At 33.5% G+C, this 11526-nt stretch overlaps 1 long non-coding RNA gene across 2 annotated transcripts; it reads right to left on the bottom strand.

Annotated features, from left to right (window-relative positions):
- LOC107608517 lies at window positions 504-4483 on the bottom strand. 2 transcript variants are annotated; one of them, XR_002350062.1, is made up of 6 exons: window positions 3993-4483; window positions 3390-3560; window positions 3139-3227; window positions 2355-2441; window positions 2014-2100; window positions 504-792 (listed from the first exon to the last, which is right to left on the bottom strand). It is a non-coding gene; the product is annotated as an uncharacterized LOC107608517 (long non-coding RNA). The 2 variants fall into 2 exon arrangements; XR_001612891.2 differs by having other exon boundaries at window positions 3842-4462.

An 11526-nucleotide genomic window follows, 5' to 3' on the forward strand; every position in this document is an offset into this window, starting at 1 on the left:
ATTATATTATTTCATAAATTATTATAAGCTATTTATTAATTGTTATCAAGTTTGTCAGATTTTAACAGAATAAATTATAAATAATTAATATAATTTTAATTTAACTACAAAAAATTACCAGAATAGTGACCGATTTAGCGACTGATTCTGGTGGTCGCTAAAACCTTGGTCTCTAATTAGAAAATAGCGACCGATTTTTGAACAAGGCCACTAGACCTTCACCAAAGAGTATTGGTCGCTAAATCGGTCGCTAACGTAATCGGTCGCTAAATGGTGACCAAATTTCCTGACACTAAATCGGTCACTGAATAAATCGGTCGCCAATACCTGATTTGGAAATCTAAAATCAATTGCTAAATTAGTCGCTAATTCCTGAACTAAAAATCTAAATCAGTCACTAAATCGATTGTTGTTCCTAATTTTATAATTATAGATTTTTACTAATTTCACATTTACCACTATTAAAACTTAATTTTCATAAATAATTATATTTCCACAAAATATAAAAAGAATCAAGCATAGATTAATTTTCCAAATAAATACCAAAACATTCACAATGTCTACATAGAAATATAGAATTTAAAAAATTAAAAATTTCTAAATACATCAAATTTATGATCCACAATCTAAACTAAAACAAGGTAAAAATAATTCATGAACAACATAACTATATAACTATGCTAATTGCACTCTTCATCTTCTTCTTTCCTATGCCATGTATCTTCTGTTTATGGTAGAGTTTCATGCAGAGCACCTTAACCTTAGTTCATCTTTCAATTTCAGCATCTTCACCTAACAAAACAATATTCCAGATTAAGAATTCTGGTGTCATAAAAGGCAAAAAGAGAAAATAATAAAAGATAAAAGGAGAAAATAAAATCAAGTGCAAGCCACTCTCTTGATGAACAATTACCTATTAGGTTAAACAATATAACAATATATATTGATATAATAGTAAAACTAATATTCTAAATAGTAATACTATTAAAATAATGAAAAGTATATTAAATATTTGAAAACGATATAAAATAAACTAAAAGCCAATAGACAACCTGTGGTTCAACTAATAAATAGATAACGGAAGGTTAAAAAACTTTCCCAAAAAATGGTATAGCTTGATAATATTTTAAGTGACTGAGTTTCATAAAGATACTAGACAAAAAAAGTTAGGCTATTAATTCCAGTGAAATGATGAATAAACATTAACATGTTACATAATTTTAAGCATGCCTTCAAGAGAGAGTAGAGCAAAGAAGCATAAAAAGGACAGAATAAGTAGCTTCATTTGACAATTTTTTTTAACTATCTCCATCTTTTCTTGCTATATACCAGTGCTTATAGAATTAAGCTTTCCGGTTGAGTATTTTTCACTAGCAAGGTGTACGTCAAAGTCTGTTTGCTCTAGAGATTAAGTTATACCATTCTATTTATTCGAGTCAAGTCTTTTTGAAGATCAGACTAGCTAGTTAATCGGATGATTCAAGTTATATTTAAAAATTTTGCCAAGTATAGAAAGCCATATAATAAATAAAATAATATAATGAAAAAAGGGTTAGAAGGTGTGTTTTCTTCACCAGTTTGGGTGTATCCTTAACTTCACTTTTCAGCCTTCAAAATTTGTTTTCTCGACAGAAATATTATTACCAAAACTAATTAACATGGATGTGCATTTGGATGATAGAGTAAAAGCAGATAGAACCAAAGAGAATAGAAACAGAGCTGAATATCAAATGACACGCAAGACATAAAATCACTAAATACCAAATACATAAATTACTAAATTAAAACAGAGCTGATGTGTGAGGAGAGAATAGAAAATAGAGAAGAAGCTTCAAGATTCTGCTATGTGCAAAGAGAGATCTCAATCTTCTATCTTGCCACTAACTAAACTAACTTCTACATAAATATGGAGCTAACTAACATAGAGATATATTACAAATTTAAACTTCATAATAACTCGGTATATTCAAGGTTTTTTTGCAGAAGAAAAAAGAACCAGAAGCTAACCATTACCTCGTCAGTTGTATCTTCCCTTTCAGATGCACCACTTTCAGCAGCTTCACAGCTCTCATCTTTTCCTTTGTTTTCATGTTTTTCATCCTGGTTATTTAACCAAAGCATGGTGTCACTTTGTACGAATAAAGCAACAATCTTATATCAACTTTGAAAAACACAGAAATGAACAACTGAGATGAGCAGGAAAAACACAGGCAAGCTGCTCGACTGTCTCTGTACTAAATATTAGATGTATTCATTATTCAAATTTAATTTCCCAAATATAGTTAGCATACTGAGAAGTTCACACATATCTACTTTTCACCATCTATTATGTCAAAATTATCCTTTTTATATACCTAAAGAAGGATTGATTCATTCAGGTCTTCCACTGAATTAACTTTACTATCTGAGTTTATTTTAGCTTCTCCTCCATCTTCAATGAACTGCACATAAATTTGAAGAGCATTAAGGAACAATCAAAAGCATGACAAATTGACACTCATGCGTATAAATAAATTAAATTGAACAAATAAATAAGATTTCAAATATAATCAATTACCTCAAAAGCTTAATTAAATAGAAAAATAATTCTAAACTATTCACAATAATACATAACATATAAAAATATATATATACGGGCTGGAGCAAATACTCACTTATCAATAAATAGTTTGCTAAGGTCCCTATTAAGATTCCTTAAGCCGAGGCATGGATTAATGGATTAATGCATTGGACGTAGTATCAACTATTCATTTTTATAATTAGTAGTATATATTGGCACATAGGACATATCTAGAATGTTTCTTTCTTTTTGGAGAATAGAAAATTGCAAACAAAACCTTCAACTTATCGAAAACAATCAAATGCTCCAAAAAAAAAAAACATAGTTTAGTGTCTTGGGTAGTTTTAGCATCAACTGTTATAACTCTTGCCTTCTGAGAACTAAAGTGGTGATCACCAGCTGTGAATGAAGGGCACAAATGATTGTTTTATGAGAATGAGACTAATGGCAGGACACAAACTCATGATGACAAAAATGAATGTTATATAGATTAAGAGTTAGATCATTTTCCAATAAAAAGAACAAAGAAATGCAGAGTACAAAACCATAGTCTTGTTTCCTTGTATCAAATCAAGTACCTTTACAAAGTTTTTAGTCCATACTTAAGACCTTTGGAACTTTAATATACGGCTCCTCATAGCTTGGAACGGCACCAATCATCGCATCCCTGTAAACCAACACATTTGAATCAACAGTTTTTCAACTATGTCCAACTGAAACATAATGATTAATGGATAACTTCACTTTCACATGTGCTCAAATGTTAGAATCACTAGACTATTACCAAAATACAAAAATGCAGGTATATAATAATGTATATAATAGATACCGTAGCGTAATCATTGGCTATAAGATGAGCCGAAAGCCATTAGCAGCAACTTCCTTGTCTAAAAAATCAGCACTTCTTTCTATTTCAGAAAAACAGGGCTTTTCATCTTCATCTTTCCCTTCATCAGAATCATCATTATCATCAATGCTTTCTTGGAAAGAAAGATTGAACCTGAAATAGAGAAGTGGAACTAAATTGTGAAAAAAAGCCTGATTGAACAGCAAAGATTAGATCCAAAATATTTATCTTAAGCAAACCAAGTTTGTGTTTGATGTACTATCAAACTTTACCATCAGATTTCTTAGTAGCAACCAACTTTCACAACTCACAAGAACATGAATTTCTTCTCTACAAATTCCTAATAGAACTCGGTCATAAATCGTTGTGAGCCATCAAAATATGTAAAACCCTGAATATAAAGAAATAAACGAGAAAGGAATAAGAGGCATAACCTGCTAACATAGAAGACAGAGGCATGACGACGGCAGAGGAGAGACAAAGATCAGTCACATTTTCAAAATGGAGAACAATGCAGATCTTCAAATTCCGCGGAAAAAAGGAACATGCGAGGGAAAAATCTGCAAATGAAAAATGATCTAACACCTTTACTGGAATAGCAATGTCTTCTTCTTTGTAAAAGAACTTTTCCCCTTCATAAACTGATGAGAAGAAATATAAACATAAGAACAAAGCATTCGTATGAAAAGAAAAATGGAAAGCATTCGTATGCTGTTACATTTACATAAAACAAATGATAAGAACAAAGCTTAGTTAAGCATTTTATATTATAGACTATGAAATTATCAAGGCTTATATTTTTCTTTGAAGGTATGTAAGATGTAATATTTCTATATCGAAGAACAAAGAGGTAATATGGACTTCCCAAATCAAACAACGTATTCTATGTAATCATCAGTTTAATTTCCTTAAAGAGGCTCTAAGCTATTAATCTTCATGAAGATAATTCAACTTTCAGAAATTTGTTTTATCCTATTTCAAAAGATAAAAGGTATTATATTATCAATTACAAGATTTAATTCTCAAACAATAATAGTAATAGAGCCAATCACCCATCATGTGCTGGTTAATCAACTTATTACCTAACCCTCAGCAACCTAACATCACATGCACCATTGTGTACCACTTGAAAAGATATCAATGAATAATGAATACCTGAAAGAATAGATTAGTGGGGAATCTGAGTGATTTAACAGTCCAATAAGCCATCTTGTCTAGAAATGTTACCGGTGCACTAAACAGCAACAAGTAATCCCTAATCACACTAAACCTGAAATCAATAAAGCTAACAGAGCATAATCCCTAATTACAAAATAGTAACAAGTAATCCCTAATCTCTAATCCATTTTTAGCAGTAGCAAGAAAATTTCAAAAAAAATTTCAGGAATTAAAAAAAGAGCAGCAGCACAAAATCAATTATTTGATTTCCATTAATCCATTCACAACTTCACATTAAAAAATCAGCAAACAGAGCATAAAAGGAGGAGAAGAATCGAAGAAGGGAAAGCAATACCATTAACCTTCGACGGAGACACAGACGGTGACCGGCGACACGGCGGCGAGCTGCTCGAGGCCTCGAACAGATAAGCCAGGAAGACGAGCTTAGCGTGACAGAGCTTGCGACGAGCTTGAGGCGGCGACGCGACATTGAGGCGGCGACGCGAGCTTGAGGCATCGATGAGCTTGAGGAGCCGGCCACGAGCTTCGGTGACGAGCTTGAGGGAGACTAGGAGAGAGTGGCGAGAGAAGAGAGAGCTAAGATGGGTTTTGGTTCTAGGTTAGAAACCAAACAAAAATGGATCCTCTCAATTTTTTTAATAATATTTTATAAGTGAGACAAAAAATAAATATAAAAGAAAAAATAATGAAGGGCTAGAGATCACACTTTACACTCTCAATTTTTTTTAACAATTGAGAGGATTCATTCCCCACCATGCAGGAGAGTAAACGAGGGAGAGAACAACACCATTTTCCTTTAAAAAAGTGATGGATTTTTCTAATTTATTTTGAAATCTAATTTATTCCTATTATTTAAAATAGTGACCGATTTATCAACTAATTAATTTGTAACTTTTGACTTTTAGTTAGTCCTAATTTCGGTCGCTAATAGCGACCGATTTAGTGACCAACTGCTCTAATGCTAAGATTTTATAGTTGGTCACTAAAATCAGTCGCTATATTCATCTTTAACAATCGATTTAGTGACCGCTACCTTAGCGACTGAATTAGCGACCAACTATTTTATCAACATATTTTTAAGTCGGTTGCTAATTCGTTCACAAAATTATAAAATAGCAACCAGTTTAGCGACCGAATTCTTTAAAACCAACATTTTATAGTTGGTCGCTAAATAGGTTGCTATCTTAACACTTAGAAACCGATTTAGCAACCAACTTCTTAGCGACTGATTTAGCGACCAACCGCCATTAAACTTCTTTTTATATTGGTCGCAAAATCGGTCGCTAAATTAAAAATAGCAACTGATTTAACCACCAACATACCCTAAAACCTTTTTTTTTGTTTTGGTTGCTAATTCGGTCGCTAAGTTAAAAAAATAGAGACCGATTTTAGCGACCGACTAGATTGGCTTTGTCATTGGTAGCTAAATCGGTCACTAATTTTTATTTTAACGACCAATTTAGCGACCATTAAATTGGTCGCTAATTGAAATTTAGCGACCGATTTAGCAATCGATTTTTTTTAGATCATAGAAAAGTTTGATTGATCGCAAAATCGCTCGCTAATAGAGACCGATTTTGTTGGTCGCTAAAATCGGTCGCTATTTTAAAACTTTCTTGTAGTTATTAAAGTAAACAACATAAAACAAGTTAGAAGTATACTTCGATTAATAATTTTGAGAGCTAACAATATATTTTATATTGCACTCAATATTCAACATAAGAAAAGAACATCTAAAACTTTTAGAAATAAGAATATTCAAAATTCAGATAAAAGAAGTATTTAAAATCTAAACTCAATAAAAACTCATTTTTAATGGACTTTATATCGAGTTTGTTTGGTAACGTGTTATAATATTAATTAGAGTTTACTCTTATAACACTAGTTCCTTAATATTATTTTTTAAGATAAATAAAACAATTTTAAAAAATTCATAAAACATTAAAAAAAATATGTACCATTTTTTTGGGAAGGTTTTGTAATACGATGTTACCAGGATCAGATTGCGTCAGTCGTCAGCAAGTCAAAACTTCACAATAACCCAATTTTGACCTGTCCTACAATAATTCTTATAAAACCCACTTCACTCCTATCCGTTAGTAGTAAAAGTTGAACCCTAATCTTCTCTCGCGGGTACTTGTCTCGCTCCTACCCATTCCTATAATTATTAAATCCAACAAATAAAATAAAATTTTTAAATTTATATAATCATCATTACATACATAACAAAAAATAAAAATTTAAATATAATACAATATTATTAATTATTTTAATTATATATATTTATATATATTATATAACTACTGGAATGGATATTACATAAATCTGACTCCACCCTTATCCCGCAGTAAAGCAGATAATTATCCACCTCGGATAAGTAGGGTGGGATGAATATCTACGAGTTCAGATAGTATTGTCATCCTTATGCCAAACACATTTCGAATATATACCATACTAAACCTTATTTTTTATTGAATAATACCCCAAATAGGTTCCCAAGGAAATCACCGTCGGACAGATTTGTCCCCAACAAAATTTAACTAAAATTTTGTCCCTGACGATTTGAGTTATACACCAGATACGTCCCTATGGTAGTTTGACCCGGTTAGGACGTCCTACGCGGAGGTTAAAGGGCTGGCGTGTCAGGTTAACTGCCACGTGTCACCTCTAAGACAATTTGGTCCCCATCCAAGCTGGACAAAACGACGTCGTATTGGATCATGAGGCGAACGACGTCGTTTCGTGGAGGAAAAATTCGTCCCCACCATGGAAGGCAGAGTTGCAAAACGGCAACGTTATAAATGGGGGACCTCTCTGACCTGTTTAAGGGGACCTATCTGCCTGATGATTATGCTTCTGTAGGGACCTATTTGTCTGATAACCTAATGTTTGGGGACCTATCTAACCTATAATTGGTGACATTACCCTCAAATAAATTCATTGTCTTTTTTTGGTTTCATTGAAAATACAAGCTGATGTATCTAGACCTGGTAGCTTGCAAAATTCTAATCCTCCCTCTTAGGACACTCAAATTGAAGATTTTCCTTTACATGTCACAAAAAAAATGTCTCAAGCAATCCCAAAGTATGCTAATTTTGAATGACTTAATGCGTTTGTTGAAATCTGTATGAAACATCCTCATAATAATTTTGTTTATTTCAGGCTCAGCAACCTTTTAGACGTCCAAGGCAAATAGTAATCAGGCCCAAGGCTTAGAAGAGTGTTAGTGCTGAGACCATAGCAGCTGCAACCAGTGGCATCTAGATTGTTCAAACCAAAAGCAATGTGTTTCTTTTATACTATTTCAACACAATTGATTTCATGCATATCCATCTAAATATAATGAGACATTTCAATCTAACAATTTGATAATCAACACAGTTTAAAACATGCTTAAACAATCACCATATACATACAAAACACAACTACAACTACCAATGTTCCCAATTATTATACCCCTAAACAAAGCAAAAATAGTATACTTCTTCACAACTTGGCTATCCTCATTCTTCTTCAACAATAGATCTTCCGATTGCTTCACTCTCTCCTCCAAGCCATCGTTTAACATACGCATTAAGTCATTCAAAATTAGCATACTTTGGGCTTGCCTGAGACATTTTTTTGTGACATGTGAAGGAGAATCTTCACTTTGAGTGTCATGAGAGGGAGGATTAGAATTTTGCAAGCTACCTGATTCAGATACATCAGCTTGTGTTTTCAATGAAACCAAAAAAAGACAATGAATATATTTGAGGGTAATGTCACCAATTATAGGTCAAATAGGTCCCCAAACATTATAGGTCCCTATAAAAGCAAAATCATCAGGCAGCTAGGTCTCCTCAAACAGGTCAGATAGGTCTCCCATTTAAAACGTTGCCGTTTCGCAACTCTGCCTTCCATAGTGGGGACGAATTTGTCCTCCATGAAACGACGCCATTCGCCTAATGATCTAATACGAAATTGTTTTGTCCAGCTTGGATGGGGACCAAATTGTCCTAGAGGTGACACGTGGCGGTTAACCTGACACGTCAGCCCGTTAACCTCCAAGTAGGATGTCCTGACCGGGTCAAACTGCCATGGGGACGTATCTGGTGTATATCTAAAAATGTCAAGGACAAAATTTTAGTTAAATTTTGTTGGGGATAAATCTGTCCGACAGTAAATTCCTTGGGGACCTATTTGGGGTATTACTCTTTTTTATCTTTATCTCTTTAATCTTCCTCTACTTTCCCATACCACTTTGTCACTTCTTTGTATAATGGTGAACCACTTAAGCAAGCTTGTTTTTATTAAAAGTAGGATAGAAGTTGAAGATCTATACTTTAAAAAGGTAATTCCTGGATTATGTTTTGGAAGATTCCATTTGAGAGATGAGTTTGAGTCAAATCATTAGTATGTGGCCTAACTTGAATCCTGCATCCAATCCTAATGTCTTTCGCAAGGGAAGATTATACATCAACATATCATTAAGAATGATTCTAATATCAAAGATTTTACCATTATCATTGACAAGCTTTCTTATCTTTATGTTAAATGTAATAAAATCAAACTTGCCCGCCACGTGTTTGATACAACTCCAAACCCAAGTTTTGTTTGTTGGAACATGATGATTAGAGCTTATGCCTGGAAAGACCCCTTTTAACAAGCCATATATTTGTACTATAAGATGTTGCAACTTGGGGTGGCACCCAAGAAATTCAATTTCCCTTTTGTTCTCAAAGTTGTTTGGCTTTCCAAGATATAGAACATGGGGGCAAAAAATCCACGAGCATGTCGAGAAACTTGGTTTCGAAATGGACATTTATGTTTGCACGACCTTGGTTGACATGTATGCTAAATGTGGCGACTTGTTTCAAGTACAAACACTATTTATTTGTTCACATTTGGGTGCTCTACAACATGGGGCCTGTTGTCATGGATACTCATTCATTCAGGGCTTTACTTCAGAGTTCTCCATCTGTAGTGCCAATATTTACATGTACTCAAAGAGTGTATTCATGAGAAATGCAAATAAGAACTTTCTTTATTCCATGAGTTTAAGGTTTCAGGCTTCAGGCTTGAAGCCAAATTATGTGACATTGTGATGCCTAGACATCTTTAATAGTTTTTAGGTTTTATCTTTATTTGTTTTTTTAGATTTTAATAAACATTCTTAAGTGTTTTAGTGAAAATTCAAAACTAATCAACCATTTGGAGTTGTGTTAGTATTATTATGTTTTCAGGTGTTTTTGTTCTCAAAATAATCAAGGATTAGAGCCTTTTTAACAAGAAAACACAAATACGGTCCAAGGAAGGCCCAACCAAGACCCAAAGGATCAAAACCGAATGTCTAGCCTTGAACCATGGATGCTCGGCAGTCATGCATACAAGCCCGGTGGCCAGTACACATGCACGGCGGCCTGCATTCCTGGAAGGCAAATTTGGGCTAACGCCCAAATTTGAAGGAGTACGCTCGGCGTTCCTAAGCCTCAACTCCTAGGATGAAACACTTGTTATGGCCCAATCTCAATTATACAAATCATAAGAAGCCTTAATCTCATCTGAAAATTCAGGATTCAAGAGTTTAGTTAGCACTAATTCCGTCTAAAAAGATAAAGATTTGGTTGTTAGGATCTGTTTTTAGATTAGATTTGAATTATTGTTAAGATTTGATTTGAATTTGAGTAGGTAGTTATCTATCTTGTCCTTCAAAAAGATAAGATTAGATTGAGTTTTTAAATTTGAATTTTAGATAGAACATAGGATATAAATAAGTGAACAAGGTTCATAAAAGGGAGCACCGGATCATACACCATCTCTCATCTTTAGGATTAGTTTCTTCTTTAATATGAGTTACTAAATCTCCACTATTGAAGGCTAGGAGCTCTGTTTGGTTTATGTGTTTATAATGTGAGTACTTTTTTTTATTTTAATTCATGCTTCTTTACTTTTTAAAGATTGAGTTTTGTTTTTAATCACTAAAGGTTAGAACTATTAGGAAATATTCTAATTCTATTTTGCATTCTGTTATTATATTTGGGAAAATTAATTCAAAATTAGCTTGAAACTCATCTCATAATCTTCAATTATCTAGATCTAGTCTTGAATAAGTGACATATAATTCAGCTGGTGATAGTTTTTGAATATTGTGTGGCTAAAATCAAAACCATTATTTACCTCTTTTCTTGATTATTTGACCAAGGAATTGGCAATTATAACACCCTAATTAGCCTAAGCCTTACCTCGCGTCGTAAAGAAAAGGTTAACCAAAGGTTACGACAGTTGTAAAGCTCATACACATAGTATATAGAAGAATTAATATAATCTAGAAGCTCGATGAAGGATATAACTCAAAAACAGGATTTGAAAAGCGCAAAACGTACTAACGGAGCTACTAACTTAAAGCACAAGATAAAGATATGATATAACAAAATAATAGAGTATAGTATCATAAGAATCTAGCCACGGCTCGCGGAGTTTAAGTCGGCTAGCCACATATATGGACAAAACAGAAACCAGACAGTAAAATCAGCTTATACAAGTTTTTCTCTCTCAATACAAGCCTCTAGGCAAAAGCAAAGTACAAAAGTGAGAGATATATAAATAAAATAAACTAAAGACTCCAAGAGTAACAGGATCCTCCGCTTTTGTCCGCATCTAAGCAACTCACCGAGGTGGGTTGCAACCTGCATATGAAAAACACAACAGAAATATGGTATGAGAACCGGAGGTTCTCAGTATGGTAACAGTGCCCAGTGATGTAGGATATAAGACCCCGGGACGCCAAAGGCAATCCTAGACTTCATATCCATCACAAGATTTATCTTAAGGCATAACTAAAATAGTAAAGCATAATGTATAAATCTTAACATAAATATCGAGGGTACTCTCTCGTAAGGGATTTCTATTCTAACCAAACATCGCTGTACCATAGCCTTCACCAACCTATCCTCTATGCAAT

This window comes from Arachis ipaensis, chromosome B07 (assembly GCF_000816755.2).
Source record: "Arachis ipaensis cultivar K30076 chromosome B07, Araip1.1, whole genome shotgun sequence".
NCBI classification, from domain to species: domain Eukaryota; kingdom Viridiplantae; phylum Streptophyta; class Magnoliopsida; order Fabales; family Fabaceae; genus Arachis; species Arachis ipaensis.